This window comes from Mustela nigripes, chromosome 4 (assembly GCF_022355385.1).
Source record: "Mustela nigripes isolate SB6536 chromosome 4, MUSNIG.SB6536, whole genome shotgun sequence".
Taxonomy (NCBI): domain Eukaryota; kingdom Metazoa; phylum Chordata; class Mammalia; order Carnivora; family Mustelidae; genus Mustela; species Mustela nigripes.
The window spans coordinates 153945602-153962908 of NC_081560.1; positions in this window are offsets into that span (position 1 = coordinate 153945602).

Here is a 17307-nt window from a genome sequence, read left to right on the forward strand (position 1 = left end):
GACCCGGGACACTATCAGATCAGTGTGGGAACAATCCCCTTGGTCCCCATTCCTCACCCCTTACTGTCTCTGCTTTCTCAGTTCATTATTTGCTGCGTCCTGCAAATGTCCACAGGGGCTGCAGAAAAACGTTCAGGGCAACCTGGTCAAAAAGTGAAAATCTGGGGGTGCCTGGATGGTGGCTCAGTGGGTTAAGCCTCTGCCTTCGGCTCAGGTCATGATCTCAGGGTCCTGGGATCGAGTCCCGCATCAGGCTCTCTGCTCAGCAGAGTCTGCTTCCCTCTCTCTCTCTGCCTGCCTCTCCACCTACTTGTGATCTCTCTCTGTCAAATAAATAAATAAAATCTTTTAAAAAGAAAAAATGACACAGCTGCTCTTGAAGATGGTGTATATATTTATGTAGGTATATACGAATACACACACATCCATACAATGGAATAGTACTCAGCCTCCAAAAAGAAGGAACTTGTGATCCATGCTACAACATGGGTGAAACTTCAGGACACAACAGTAAGTGAAATAAGCCAGACACAAAAAGACAAATACTGTAGGATCACACTTATATGAGGGAACTAAAGCAGCCAAACTGATAGAAACAGAAAACAACAGAGTGGCTGCCTGGGTCTTGAGAGAGGGAGGAATGGGGACTTATTAATAGTCTATTGGGTACAGAGTTGCAGCTTAAACAAGTTCTGAAGCTGGGTGGTGGCTGACGGTTGCACAACGTGAATAGACATCATGCCGCTGAAATGTACACTTAAACTTGGTTAAATGACAAATTGCATGTTATGTGTATTTTACCACAATAAAAAAAGGGGGTGGAGAGGTAGAATATTCAGTGAGTTATCAGTGGAGAAACTGATGGCAGTTTTCACTTTTTAGCCAGATGTTTTGGCGTCACATAGACACAGCCAAAACGAAATGATGAAGGATTTGGGAATTGAAGCCAGGACTCTGGAGTCTCAAGTGACTGTGATAATTACTGCATTTCATTTCCTGCATAGAAGGCGGTTTGAGTGCAAGACCAAAAGCAATATTCCAATGGGCTGTGATTAATTGCCCCTCTTGTGTTTAAATGGACCTCCTCATGACTTCTGCTATTGTTCTGCACAAATAATTAGGGCAGTTTCCACTGCCGAGTTCAGGCTTGTGCGTGTTCTCGCAGAGAAATACAAGAAAAAAAGAGGCAATTTCTGTTCAGTGTTTAATGAGATTTCAGACTTGGCCTATGTTAATCCACACTTCGGTTGTGGACACAGAGGTCTGGCTGGGAAAGGGAAGCACCAGCCTGTGATTCCGTTATCCCATCTCGCTTAATTGTTCTGGTCTGCTATGATGTATAGATGACCTCTTCTTATAAATGAATTTCCGGGAGGTTCAGCAACTTTCCCCGAGTCACACAGATAGCTAGTGGAAGAGTAGCAAGTTGTACTTTGCTCGGATACCAATCCTTTCATGCTTTTCTGAACTCTGCATATTCACAGGCAAGAGAAACCTTGACTTTCTCTGAATAATTCTTCTCTTATTCTTTTGGTTATTCATTCACTCAGCCAACAAATAATCATTCTTCACTTCCTATGTTCCAGTGATAGGCTCCGAGGATAGAAACATAAGATACTCTCTTGTATCTCCAGGGAAGTTTGCTGTTAGTGACAAGGAGACTCTGTCCTATAACAGAGGGACACCCTGGGAAGACACAGCACAGGGGAGTTAGCACAGCCCAGGCCACTCTGCAGCTGAGCTAAGGATAAGGAGTCAACAGACAGAAAAAAATGAGAAGCTGGCATTTCAATCACAGAGGAAGAACCCCAAATTTCCTGCGGTTCCCTTGGAGCACATATTAGAAACGAGGGTGCAGGGTAAGAAGTTTGGATTTTATACCGAGGTTGACAGTGAACAGGGGGCCACTGACATTCTTCAGTGGGAAAATGACAAAAGCAATAAACCTACAATTCAGAAAGATCACTCCGATACCTACATGGGAGATGGAGAGACAGTGGCAAACCGACACAGAGGCAAGGAGACAATACTAATGTCCTAAGACTATTGTAACAAATCACAGCAAAGCGGGGGGGGGGGGTATCTTAAAACAACAGAAATCTATTCTCTCATGGTTATGAAGCCTAGAAGTCCAACATCAAGGTGCTGGCAGGGTCTGACTCCCCATGACAGGTCTAGGGCATCGTCTGCACCCTGCCTTTCCCTCAGCTTCTGGTGCTGCTGACAGTGACAAACACTGGTGTTCCCTGGCTTGTGGGCACATCACCCCCAGTGATCTCCCATGTGCTGTGTCTCCTCTTCCTGCACGGAAACAGCCATATGACTTCAGGGTCTGTCCTGCTCCCACATGACTGCACCTGACATTATCTGCAAAGACTATTTCCAAATGAAGTCACATTCACAGGTATCAGGTGCTAGGACTTGAGCACACACACACACACACACACACACACACATATTTCAACCCGAGGGACACAATTAAACCCACATTAGAGACCAGTCAGAGGACACTTGCAATTTCTCATTTGAGAGGTGATGAGGTACTGAGCAGCAGCACAGACCCAGAGTAAAGAGCTGATCAGGAAGGAGAGCTAGTCAAGCCTGAGGGCAGTGTTGGCTTAGGGCCGCTGGGAAGTAAAGTAAGAAGATTCCCGGGAAGGGAAGAGAAGAAGGGGGAGGAGTAGTGGGACAATGACTTGGCATGCCCATCTTTCAAATGTGAAGAAAGAGCATTGGCAGTGAAGCTGTTGGTTATCCACTTTTTAAAAACAACAGAACTCTCTATTGTCTGTGAGATAAGATGCCAACATTTGATCTGGGCAACACCTGAATGATCCAAGTCTGGCTCACACCTCTCTCTCCATCACTCACACCCCTGCTTTTCTCCCAGTGTATATACGCACACGTGCACAAACACACACATACACACACACTCATACCAGGTGGGCATTCTCTCCTTTTGTTCACCTTGCTCCTAAAGCACATGCCAGGGACTGTGCTCCTTGAAGATAGGCAGTGTCTTGTGCAGGTTGTGTCTGCAAGGAGGGAAAGCATGGTGTCATCTCTGCCCTGGGTGCACCCTTCCCTGTTGAACTCCATTCCTCTGCCCATCTATCATCCTTGGGAACAGAATTCATCCTGCCCGTCCCTCAACTTCCATAGTACGTTGAGTCTAACCTGCACCTATGGGTGTCATGCTCCTTCATGGTCAGTGTGTGTGTCTGATCCACTCCCCAGAGTAAGCACAGATGGTATCAGCAATGTTTTACTCATCTTTGTATCTCCAAGACCTCACAGGATCCACCCAGAGTAGGAGCTCAAGAAATATTCACTATAAAGAGCTCTTCAAGGAAAGTTGCTGGAGTGTTACAGAGATCAGGGGCACAGGCTTTGAGGTCAGGTTGGACTCCATTGGAATCCTGGATCTGATACTCAGCAGCTTTGTTAACTTGGGGGCTTTTTTTTTTTTTAAGATTTTATTTATTTATTTGACAGACAGAGATCACAAGTAGGCAGAGAGGCAGGCAGAGTGAGAGAGGAGGAAGCAGGCTCCCAGCCGAGCAGAGAGCCTAATGCGGGGCTTGATCCCAGGACCCTGGGATCACAACCCAAGCCAAAGGCAGAGGCTTTAACCCACTGAGCCACCCAGGCACCCCGACTTAGGGGCATTTTTAAAAACTTCCTTGCTTGGAATAGGGTTCCTGACATTGGGACTGCCATAAACAGTCCGTGAGATCACACGTGTAAAGCATCTAGAACACTACCTGATTGTGAGCTCAGGCTCACAATAAGGCTGGTTTTCATGGTTGGTGTTCTGAGGCCATTTGGCCTTTCCAAAAGCCTGCCACAATAGACTGATGTGATTTGTGTGTCCTTGCAGCTCTAGCCCCTTCCACCATTCTCTTGCCCCAAGGGACCCATAAATTTATGATATAATTGAGAGGCACAGGCATGGTTCTTCCTTAGTCCTTATGGTTCGGGTATTGAGCAATCACAAGACTTTGGAATGTCATCAAGAATATTTGTTTGAAGAGGAAAGTTCCAAGAAGAGCATAGAACCAGAAATGTGCCAAGAGAGCATCTGTGGGAGTTGAAAGATGTTCTTTAAAATTTGCCGAGAGGGTGGGAGCTCAATGCAGTGGAAAGAGCCCAAACTGGCATCTCCCCATCCAGTCCTGGCTCCATCTCTTATAGGCTCTCCGACCTTCATTGTCTCAGCCTTTTCATGGAATGTTGTGAAAATTGGAAATAATGTATACAAACTGACCAATCCAGTGAGTAACAACTATTCAATAAAAGTTACCTCCCTTTTCTGTCATTAAGATGATGTTGGGGGTGGAAAGAGGAATCAGAGGCCCTCAGTAGGGAGTACTCGTGGCAAATCAACCCCACAGGGAAACTCAACATCCCTCTCCCTGATGCCAGGGGTGAGCTCTATAGTACAAAAGAATGTGGTGGACTCTTTGGAAAGCAGGGTTCCTTGAAAGACCAAAGATGACTGTCCGAGATCCCAACAGAACTCCACTCCTATTCTTTCCTGATTTGTGAGGCAGGTATCCAGTCTCCATCTAAGTAATGGGCAAGCTCCACAGAGGCCGTCGTCTTGGAAGTGAAGGACAGAGAGCGAGGCTGGAGCCAAGCTCACAAAGGACCCAGGAGGCCACCCAGTGGGTGAGATTGGGGACCATGAGGGTTTGCAGCAAAGGAGGGCTTGGAGAAGGAAGAGAGAGAAAGTAGCCCCAAGCAACTGTGTACTGAACAGTGTCTCTGAACCCCTTTGGGCATCTTTGGAAATGTCCACAGGAGGCTGACAAAGCATAAGAAACTGCCGAGTGTCTTCAAGAATTGAAAGGTCCTTATTTTAATTCCAATGGGAATGGTTATCAACCTAGGAAGGTCTTTAAGTCTCGATGTGAACCAGAGGCTGAGGGACTTGCCTCTACTCCTGTCCTGGCATTCTGTAGTTGAGTGATCGTGGTCAGACCCTCCACCTTGGTGAGCCCCGCTCCCTTCTCTGTGAAGAGCTGGTTGGAGAATTTGATCTCTTAGCTTCCTTTGTGATGTTTTGTAAAGTATAGTTTTAGATTCCCAGCCTCCTTTTCTAATTCTTTCCAGCTGGAAACTATAACTTAGAAAAGAACATTTTTACCTTCAGTTTCTATATCATTTTCTAAACACCAGGATCCCCAACACAAAATTGCTCAAGAAGGCTATTTAAAATACCCTCCACCAGGAGGGGACCCAGAAACATCTGTCCATTTAACCAGCTGTCTAGGTGATTTTTTATAATCACACTTTAGCCTATACAGTGTCTGAAAATACAACTTCATAAAGCAGCTGCTGAAAATTAAACATGATTCAATCCTTAAAGGCACATCATTAAGCGATAAGAGATGCCAAGGTCTGGCAAAGTGAAGTCAAAACTTGAGAGAAGTAAGATGACCGTCCATCTTCGTCAGTGGGGGCCGGCAATGTCTGTGAGGTGGCACTGTGTGTCTGGGCCACAGGGTTCCACGAAGATGTGGCTTGAGCTTGTTAAAACAGCTTCAGGACTTGGACAAATTCTGCTCCCCTTGTCACATACCTGGTGTGCTGATCCATCTAAAGGCCTCAAAGCCTTTCGTTTAGGCTCAACACACAAGGCACTGGAGAGAATCTGTGCAGTCCCTTTGCATCCTATAGCCTTCCTGGGAAGGCAGACAGTGGTGGAATCTGGTACCCTCCACGGCCATGGCAACTGCAAGAGGCTGACTGTAGATCAGACCCCCAACCGTGCCTCTTCTGTGGCAGGTTTCCAGAAGGCCACAGACCAAACAGAGGACAGAAGCTCAGACCTTGGTGGCCTCCTTTGAAGAAGTGAGGGGGGCCAGTTGAAAACACATGCTTGCTTGTGCTTCTTTTGTTGAGAAACTTTCTATTGAAAGAAAAAGCAATTGAATATGATGAACATTTTAAAGAGCAAGTGGCATTAAGTAATGTACAGTTAGTCTTTAGTCTTAGAGTCCACATTCATTTCCAAATTTGGGGAGGTCAGCACCTCTTTTCCCTATCCTGTTCAGTAAAGTTATCTAATGCATTTGGAATATAATTACATTAGTTACATTTTTTTTGCCATAATATAGAGTTCATCCTGATACCCATGGCCCGTCTAGTTGAGTTCTCAAAATTTGCATATATTAAAGTCCATTTTTTTTTTATTCTGTAAAGTTCTGTGGGTTTTGACAAATGCACGGTGTTGTATACCCCTCAATCATTACGGTATCCAAAAGAGTAGTTTTGCTACCCTAAATATTCCCCTGTGTTTCACCTGTTCAATCCTTCCACTTCCCCAAACTTTGGCACTTAACTGATGTTTAACCACTCTATCATTTTTCCTGTCCCAGAATGTCCTAAAAATGGAGCAAAACATGTCAGACAACAATAGAGAGAAATCACAGCCAAACAAGGATCGCACCCAGAGCCTTCCCCAAGCATGGTTTAGATGAGAAGTTTGGGGAGTTATGATTTGATGAGACTTAAATGAAATTTTGTACCTGACATGGAGCACAAGTATTTTGCATGTGGGCTGGAGATGCTTTGGAGCAAGAAGGGAGACTATGATAAGTAAGCTTATGTCTCTCAAAGATCCTGGAATCTTAAATATGTAACCTGACATGGAATTTGGGACTTTGTAGGTGTGGTTAGATTAAGGACCTTGCAATGGAGAAGTTATTATGGATTATCAGGCTATCAGGGTGGGCCCACGGCAATCATAATGGTTCTTACAAGTGAAAGAAGGAAGCAGGAGAGTCAGATCAGAATGGTGTGATAGGAGTCTAACCATTGTTGGCTTTGAAGAGGGAAAAGGGCCAGGAGCCAAGGAATTTGGGCAGCCTATAAAGCTGGGAATGGAAAAAATAAAATTCTTCCCTAGAGCCTCTAGAAAGGAATGAAGCCCTGCCAACACCTTGATTTTATCCCAATAAGACTCCTTTTGGATATTTAACATCCAGAACTGTAAGAGAATAAATTTGTATGTGTTAAGTCACTAGGTTTGTGGTAATTTGCTACAGCAGTAATAAAAAGTTATACAAGGTCTGTGATCCAGTTGAGTTCATTGTTATGCAAGGCATAAGGTGCGTGTCTAGGTTCATTCTTTACACACACATATTTGAATGTTCTAGCTTCTCTTGTTGAGAAAGACTCCCTCTTTTCCACTGAATTGCCTTTATCAAAGGTCAGTTGACTATATTTGTTGGATCTGTTTCTGGGCTCTTTATCATGTTTCTCTATGTGTGCATTATTTTGCCAATACTCAGTTGTCTTGGTTGCTGTAGCTTTACGTCTTCCCAGTTTGTTCCTTAATATCATATTGGCTGGGGCACCTGGGTTGCTTAGTAGGTTAAGCGTCCAACTCTTGCTTTCTGCCCAAGTCATGATTTCATGGGTGGTAGGATCTATGCCCCTGTTGGGCTCCACACTGAGCATGGAGCTTACTAAAAGATTCTCTCCCTCTGCCCCGCCACCCATTTGTGTATGCTGTCTTGTAAAATAAATAAGTCCTTAAAAAATATATAATTTATTGGTTAGACTTTATCCTTTGTCTTTCTACATAAATTTTAGCATCAGTTTGCTGATACCTACCAATAGATTGCTGGAATTTGTGTTCAGATTCTGTTGAATCTAAAGATCAAGAAAGGAGGAATTGAATCTTAACAGTGTTGAGTCTCCCAGTTCATGAACATGGACTATTCCTCCTTTTATTTCCTTCATAAAAATTTTGTAGTTTTCCACATACAGATTCTGTACATATTTGCTAGATTCATAACTAAATACTTCATTTTTTTATGTTATTATAAAGAATATTTTTGCTTTACTTCAGATCCCAATTGTTCATTGCTGGCACATACGGAAAAAAGTTGACTTTTGTATATTGGTCTTATATTTTGCTTATTATTCTTATACTTATTCATTCCAAGGCCTTTTCCATTTTGTTTTCAGCAATTCTTCTGTGATTTCTACCTAGACAATCTCACCATATATGAATAAAGACAGTTTTAGTACTACTTTGAAAAATCTGTGTAAAATATACTTATTTTCCTTGTCTTGCTCCACAAGCTGGAATTTCTCATGGATATTGAATAGAAATATTGAGATATTTTCCCTTGTTTCCACTCTTAGAGAGAAAATATCAGGTTCTCAATATTCACTTGGTATTAGATGTAGGTTTTTCATATATACCCTCTAAATTCCTTCTGTTTCTAGTTTTCTGGGAATATTTTTTATCATAAATTGGGTATTAAATTTTGTCACATGCTTCTCTGCATCAATTGCTATGTTTACATGTTTTTTCTTATTCAATCTGTTAATAGGATGAATTCCATTGGTGAGTGAATATTAAACAAGCCTTTCTTTGCTGAATGGAATGCCACTTACTTGTGATCTATTTTTTATCATATAGATTGCTTAATCAATTTTCTAATATATTTTTAAGAATATTTATATTCTTTGATATAAGATCTCTGTCAAATAAATAAATAAAATCTTTTTAAAAAAAGAAGAATATTTATAGCTATGCTGCTTAGAAATATTTGTAATTTACTTGTAATATTTTTATCTGGTTTTGGTATTAGGGTAATGCTAGCTTCAAAAATTGGTTAAGAAGTATTCCCTCTGCTTCTAATTTCTAAAAGAAATTATGGGAAATTGATAGTATTTCTTCCTTAAATTTTAGTAGAATTGACCAGTGAAACCATGTCGGCCTGGTACTTTCTTTTTCACTTTCTTTCCTTTCTTTTCTTTTTTCTAAGTTTTAATTATCAATTCAATTAATTTAATACGTTATCTACTCAGGTTATCTATTTCTCTTTGAGTGAGTTTTGGTAGTTTGTGCATCTCAGGTAATCATCTATTTCATCAAAGTTATAAAATTTAGAGAAAAATGTTATTTATGGTATTCTTATTATTTATTTAATGTCCATGGGATCAGCAGTGATGGCTTCTCTTTAATTTCTGATATTGGAAATTTACACTTTCTCTATTTATTTCTTGGTTAGCTTAGCTAAAGGCTTATCAATTTTCTTGATATTTTCAGTGAGCCAGATTTGACTTTGTTGGTTTTATTTTTTTTTCCTCTTTTCAATTTCATTGATATTCTAATTTGTAATATTCTCCTTTTTCCTCTTGCTTTAGCCATAATTTGTTTATTTTTTTCCACAGTTTACCAAAGTTGTAGCTTAGGTTACTGATTTTAGATCTTTCTTCTTTATAAGTATATGCATTTTAATGTTACAGATTTTCCTCTAAGAACCACTTTACCTGCATCCTCAAAATTTTTAATTTTTATTTCGTTCAAAATATTTTTATTTTTTGAGATTTCTTATTTCACTAATGAGTTGTTTAGAAGTGTGCTGTTTAATTTCCAACACTTGAGAATTTTATTCATTCCAAGGCCTTTTTTCATTTTGGTATTTTTATCTGGTTTTGGGATTTATTTGTTTTGGGGGGAATTTTCAAGCTATCTCTTTTACTGATTTCCAGTTTAATACCACTGTGGTACTAGAACGTACTTTGTATGAGTTTTATTTTTGAAAATTTTTAGGGTGTGTGTTATGGCCAGCATTTGCCTGTCTATGTTAATATTACATGTAAGCTTGAAAAGACTATATATTATGCTATTGTTGGATGGAACATCCTAAGCCTGTCAGATCAATTTGATTCATAGTGCTATTCAGGTCATTTTATTTATTTTACCCTTCCTGATTTTTCTGCCTACTTGACCTATTAAGTAATGACAGAATAGTATTGAGGTCTCAAACTGTAATAGTGAGTTTGTTTACTTCTCCTTTTAGTTTTATCCATTTTTACTTTATGTATTTTGATGCTTTTATTAGGTGCATAAACATTTAGGATTTCTTATGTCTTCTTGGAGAATTGACCCCTCTATCATTATTTAAATTCCCTCTTTATTCTTATAATCTTTCTTTGTTTTGAATTTGGTTTTGTCTGAAATTAATACAGCTACTCCATCTTCCTTCTGGTTAGTATTATAGTATATTTTATTCTCCATCCCTTTGCTTTCAGCTGGTCTACATCTTAGTATTTTAAGTGGGTTTTCTGTAAACAACATTTTTGGTCTTTTTTTTAATCCACTCTAAAAATCTCTAATAATCTTCATATTTTAATTAGTATGTTCAGATCACTGATATTTAAAATCATTATTATTTATAGTGGGGTTCTTACCTACCTAATTTTTTACTTTTTTATTCCTTACAGTTTGGTTTCTTTTTTTCTGTTTTTAATTGTGTGATTCTATTTAAAATCGTTTCTTAGCATGTCATTAATACTACTTTTTAAAATTTCTTTTTATGACTGCCCAGATGTTCTAATACTCATCTTTAAATAATCTAAATCCACATCCCTACAACACTGTACTACTTTACACATAGTGCAGGTAACTTATAAAGGATATTCCCAATTCCTCTTTCTGTCCCTTGAGGCCTAGCCTGTGCCAGGCACTATTCAGACCATGCTGCAGATGCAATACTATTTGAATTCTTACAGCAGGCAATCATTACATCTCTTTCACAGAAGATGAAATTGAGGCTTACAGAAGTCTAATTCCCTCCCCTGGGCATATCACTGATAAGGCCCAAGATTGCCAGAACTCCAAGGCATTGAAGGAGTAGAGACAGCCCATACATACTCAGCACAGTGTCAAGCACATAGCAAATACTCAACAAATAAGACAACACACACCTCCAGGATGGTAAATGTCTCAGTAAGGACTGGGACACACAGCTGCAAAAGGAAAAATATGGGCTGGCCGAGGTTTGGTAAGAAAAAAAGAGACTGTTCGTTGTTGTTATTGTTTGTTTTTAATTTTTAAACTCAAATTCAAAAATGTTCCTGTTCTATTTTCTGTGCCTCTGATCTCCACAGTAACTCATCATGTTAGCTCTGATTTGCTGAGGATCGATTTTTATCTGTTAGTGTGCTCAGTGAGTCCTCAGACCCTCCTTATGACTTATACTCTATCCCCATGTGACTGAGGAGGAGACTGAGGCTCAGGGAGGTCTTGCCAAGGTCACAGACTTTTGGAAAGGATGAGACATGAAGTCAGCCTGCCTACTTCCAAAATCTAGATGCTGCCATAGTTATCATGCAGCAGGCTTGAAATAATTGCTATCATATCCCTTTCTATTGGGAGGAGCAGAGAGCCCCAGCTACACATTCCTGCCAGGCATGGAGCTTTCCAAGCTCCTTGCATCTGGGCCACCTGGGTGGGGGTCTCAGGACCTCAGCAACAAACTCATGGATCCAAGTAATAACCCATATTTGGGCTTAGCAGTTCCCATTCTGAGGACTAATGATGTCCAGAGGTCTCAAGAATTCCTCTGCCAGAAACATCAGATGGAAGTAGGTGCAGTTGGCTCAAACAGCAGCCAGGGGACAATTTATCACAATTTATTAGACCACCCATGAGGCAGGAATCCAGGCCCTGCAGGAAAGTTCCATCCAAGGGCTGCACCTAGCACCCTGAACCAGCCTGGGGTGGGGGGGGGGGATGTTATCTAGTGATGCCTGAGAGACTTCAGGCAGTCTGCACCTCTTGGGTGCTGGGTCTGTATGTTGGAGTGGAGGGGACCCCCGAGAACCCACAGATTGGACTACAGGAAAGCTTCAGATGCCAGGAAGGGTACATCCCAGCTGCTCACAACCCCTAGTACACCACCACGCACCCTTGCCTGCCATCATACTGGGGCCAGTACAGCAGCTGAGGAGCTAGGCAGAATCCTGAAGCCCTCCCCAGTTCTTCTTGCCCCTCTTTCATAATTGTATGCATTTCTCCCAAGCCTACAATCTCAATACCTCATTGCCTCATTGATTTAGAAGTAAATAATCTTATAAAATAACTAACTAAATAAATAAGGTATTCGAATATTCCAGACCATCCAAAACTACAGAGCTAATAAGCACCAGCTCCCTGGTATCACTACTCTTTTTAGTTCATCAGGGGAAAAAAAAAATTATTCAGTTCCTAGTACATATTTTAGGGGCACCCATCCATTGTTTTTTGATTACATGAAAACATTCAATTTTCTTCCCCATCCCCAAATCCACAAATGCCTTGAGTGCCAAAGCTTTTCAAGTGGCTGTCACCATGAGAGCCATTTAGTAGATGTACTGTATGTGCTTGGTATTTAGTTAAGTCAATGACAATTGCATAAAGAATTATGGGCTGTGTGGGGGCCAAGCCCTGTGGACACTTGGATCATAGGGTGGAGTCCCAACCTCCCCAAGCTCAAAGCTCACAGGACATCTGGGGGTGTCAGAGTGATGAGGCCCTCATGGGAGGGCTGTCCCATAGCCACTGCTGCCCTCCCTGCATGCTGTTCCCGCCCTGCTCACAGCTCTCATCAAGCACTTACCAAAGGGTCTCAGAAATGTGATTCGGATCTAAAACTAGTGTGCAAACCAGTGGTTTAAAAAAGCATGCAGGGAAAATGTAAGGATGCAGAAAAAAACAAAAGTTTAGAGATTCTCTTTTATTGTCTCTGTGCATGATGTCATTTTTATTGGAATTATATTACTTGCAAACATTGCCTGGTGATCTTAGTCCCAAATTCTAGGGCAGACAGTGGCAGACCATGACTTGAAGCAGGAAGAAACACGTGTGCACCTGGACCCTCAGGTGTTCAGCTCCCTCACTCAGAGATGAAAACCAGCACGCACCTCTCAGTGACCAGGCTTGGGGTTAGGTGATGAGTAAGGCAGATGACCGGGAAGTTTACATTCCCAAAAGGAGAGACAGACAAGAAACAAGTAAATAAATCTAAATCATTTCAGATCCTGAGAAGTCATCTGAATAAACTGAAGCTTGCTGTGGTCAGGAATATGAGTGGGCAGTGCAGAGGGGATGGCAAATTGGGAGGGTCAGGTGAGGCTTCTCTAAGGAAACATGCTTGAGTGATGCAAGAGATACACTCTGAGAAAAGCTGAGGGAAGGCCATCCAGGAAAGGGTCAATTGGTGCAAAGGTCCTGGGGCAGGAAACAAGCTTCATATTGCAGGAATCTCAAGGTGAACTGAAATGGGGTGATGAGGGAGAGCAGAGCAGGAGGTAGGAGGGCCATATAAGCCATAACTTGGGTCTGGATTTTATTCTTGAAGAAATGGGAAGCTACTGGTGTTTCTGAGCAGTAACACAATGTGGAAACCATCACCATGGACACTGTGTGGGAAACAGGCCAGGCAACAGTATAAATTCCTCAGTGTGGGATTCAAATAACAGGATAAACGGGGTTCCCATGGTGAGACGGCAACCCTGTCTGAAATGGAGCAGGCTTGTGGGGATGCTTGTGATAGAGCAAGAATCAAGAGTTGAATATTAGCCACACCACTTCTTGAAAATCCCCTTTAAAGAGGAGCAGAGAAGGGGCACCTGGGTGGTTGAGTGGGTTAAAGCCTCTGCCTTCGGCTCAGGTCATGGTCTCAGGGTCCTGGGATCAAATCTCTCATTGGACACTCTGCTCAGCAGGAAGCCTGCTTCCTCCTCTCTCCCTGCCTGCCTCTCTGACTACTTGTAATCTCTGTCTGTCAAATAAATAAATAAAATCTTTAAAAAAATAAAAATAAAATAATAAGGAGGAGCAAAGAAGTAGGATGGTAGCCAAAGAGGAATGTGGGATCAAGATGCACCCTTAGAAGACCTGCAGGAAGACCATCCAGGAAGTAATGAAGCCAGTGCAAAGTCCATGGGGTAGAAAATAAACTGCATATACATGTTTTTAAAGACCAAGTTTTCACCCCAGGTTGATGTGCTGCTGGAATGATCCAGAGGCAAGGGAAAACCCACTAATGTAGGTGACAGAAGTGATCATTGTGGGAATAGTCATAGAAGGACTCTACTCTTTGCTTCTTTATTTCTCTTGTTAGGTGATATATATCTCAGGATATAGGTGCCTGGCTGGCTCAGTTGGCATCTGACTCTTGATTTCAGCTCAGGTCATGATCTCAGAGTTGTGAGATCAAGCCCCATGTCTAGCCTCACATCAGGCTCTGCACTGGGCATGGAGTCTGCTTAAGATTCTCTCTCTCCCTTTCCCTCTGCCCCTCCCACCTAAAAAAAAAAAAAAAAAAAAGGCAAAGACAAAGTGCTGAGGAAGCAAGACCCAGCACACCAGACCCAGACTGAGTACTGGAGAGCTTCCTAGAAGAGGCAGCACAACTTTATGCTGAGAAGTAAAGAAGCAAGTGTTGCTGGGTGGTTCAGTTGTTAAGTGTCTGCCTTTGGCTCAGGTCGGCTCAGGTCATGATCCCAGCATCCTGGGATGGAGCCCTGCATTGGGCTCCCTGCTCAGTGGGGTGTCTGCTTCTCCTACTCCCCCTGTTTGTGTTCCCTCTCTCACTGTGTCTCTCTCTGTCAAATAAATAAAATCTTAAAGAAGAAGGAAAAAGAACAAGAACAAGAACAAGAGGAAGTGAAGAACCAGCAGCAGCCTGGAAAAAGGAGCCTGAGACTAGGGCTTCTTAAGAGGTTGTTAACTAGTCTGGGAGAGAGGCCATGAGGTCTAGATCAGGGAGAGGACAGGGGGCAGTGAAGTGGGAAGGAGCTACTCCATGACAAGAGGCATGATGAGGACTTGACTAGCAAGTGGGACTAGGGAAAGAGGAAAGAGCAAAAACTGACATTTGGGTTCTGGCCCCTGGGGGTAAGTAATACCATGGAACTGAGTCCCAGACATCCCTCTGGCTTACTGGAAGTATTGTGCAAACCAAAGTCAATGAGTAGACCCATCCTGGCCAGAAGCTGTTAAGACTAGCTCAGTCACCAGCTAGTAGGGCCATGGGTTACCAGAGCTACCTCCCTTAGCCCATGGGGATTCTTAGCCCCAGTCTGCTGATGCTCTGGGAACACTGGGGCGTGTGACCTGAGTGGAAAAGGCAGTACTGAGGGCTGATCTGAGACGCAGTGGCCTTTTCACACTAGGCAGATCCAATGTCAGTTCAGGCCCTCCCTACTTTCCACCTGAGGATGTGTACTGCTCTATTTGAATCCCCAAATCTCTCCTCAGTGTCACTGGTCCCAGTGTTCCCTCATAGTCCTGTGACCAACTTTAAAACTCTGATCCCAACCTGAGATGTGACTGACCAAGTGGAAGACCCGAATGGGTCTGGTGGAATCAGCCCATAGCTCCAGACAGCCATCCCTGGGCCTGGAGGTCTGTTTTGGCCCATTTTCAGATGGGTGGCAAGAGGATGAGAAGGGTGAGAGGGAAGGAACCTAGCATCTTCCAAGATCAGAAGCCCACATCTGATCAAGGCTGGAGACAGAAGTCACCTTTGGGAGAAGACTAAAGGTATAGGGCCTGGATAAAAATCTCCTGGGCTCCAATCTTATAAGACAGCAAGATGGCATTCTCGTCTTTGGCCCCTGAAGTCCAGTTAGGCCCAGTGTGCCCCAAAGCTGCTGACACTCACTTCTGACAAAATGTGCCCTTCTTCTGTCTGCTCAGACTTCTGTTGCCCACTGAAATCCTTAACCAGGTAGCATAATGGAGCTAATCTTGCCCTTCTCTGAGCATCATGGAAGGTCCTGGAAGAGGCAGCCATGCCATCCCTTGGGAACACTTAATAGAAACATGGCAGCTGTGAGCTCCCCCGGGATCTCCTTGTCTTTACTCAGAAAGGTGGAAATGAAATGAAATTTAGGCCCAGATTCTGAGCATCCAATATCCCAATTCTGCTTTGCCCACCCAAGGCCAGGGCAGGATGGCCTCCCCATGGGCTCTAGAAGAGTCTCAACTGTCAGACTCATCTCACTCTGGACATGACCAGCCACACCCACAAGACAACCCTGACAGTAGGGTGCTCCTCAGGGCCACTCCGACAGCCTTCAATGCCCACTTCCGTTCCCCCAGTCTGGGTGGCAGCTGGGTCTCCTTGTGACCAGGAGAGGTCCCGCCTGGGTGGGGGCTCTCAGAGGAGGTCCACACAGTCTAGTAAGGCACGTAAATAGGACACGCAAGAGGATGGACGATGTGAACATGAGAACAAAGGGCTGGCTAGAAATGAATGCCAGGAAGGGAGGCTTATATTTGTCCACATTTCCTGTGTGCCAGAGACTGTGCTGGGAGGCATGTTGACCCCCGTGTCCACCACAGGGTGGCCTGGCCGCTCCTTGCTCCTGCAGGAGCTCGAATGCCTTGCCCAAGAGCATGCAGCTGAGAAGAAGATGAGCTGTGGCTTCACCCTGGGGCCCATAGGCACAAAGCCACAATCCCCCCCTCCCCATTGGTGCTCCCAGTGAGAGACCCATGGTGGAGGAGCGGAGTTGGGTGGGCTTGTCCTTGTTCTCACTTCCCTGGGAAGCCAGGTCCAGCCCCATCTGTGTGCAGACCCATTGAGTCTGTTGAGGGGCCTCTCCAGGGACTCATGGAGGGGGCTCCCACAGCTTCTCTCAGGGTGTCATTTTCAAGCACCGCGAAAGGAGAGCTTGGATCTGAAACCAGGTTCTATTGTGCCCACAATGTCCTCTTTTATCAAGTTGCAGCATCTGGGGTGAAGAATAACAGACTTAGGCCGGTGGCCCGTTCTTGGACAAAAGCCATATTTGTCGCTGGGCTTTGAGCCAAAGTAATAATCATTTTTTTTTTAATTGACCCTGATGGAGGGGAGCAGCCGAGGGCCACCAAGGCAGTGGTGGGCGTGCTGAGGAATTCCTCCTCGGCCGATCCGTCAGCACCAAAGCCTGACGGATACCCCGTTCCTGACATGGACACCCAGGAGCTGTGCGCAGTCGAAGCCCAGCCTTGTTTTCTTAATAAGCAGTGAGGTCACAATAATGGGTCCAGGGTAAACATTAGGGTCAGATGTCATAGGGGTCTTTATTGTCAAAATATGAAAAGAAAATTGTCTGGGGAGCACAACCAGCATACAGAACTCTTCATCAGCCCTATAGAAGCTGCACTGTATTTGATCATACCTTCCATGACTTTCAAGAGAGAATTTGGAAGACTGATTTCCCAAAGCAAAGATTCTTCCTGTCTCTCTCTCACTTGCAATATGCATGTTGAGGGTCATTGATGTCCTGGTCACTATGACATGTTCAGAGGACAGCTGGCTGGTCCAGGGTGGGAATAGGACATTTAGAGATATGGTAAGTCCCCCTCTCATCCCAGGTCGTGGCAGGGGACAGAAACCAAAGGTAATATTTCTAAGTCAGCAGTAAAAACACCTAAGGATAAAATGAAAATCTAGGAGCCAAAAGGAGGGAGCAGAGTGCAGGGGAGCAAGAAGTTGTCATTGGAGTTAAGGCAGTTGTGGA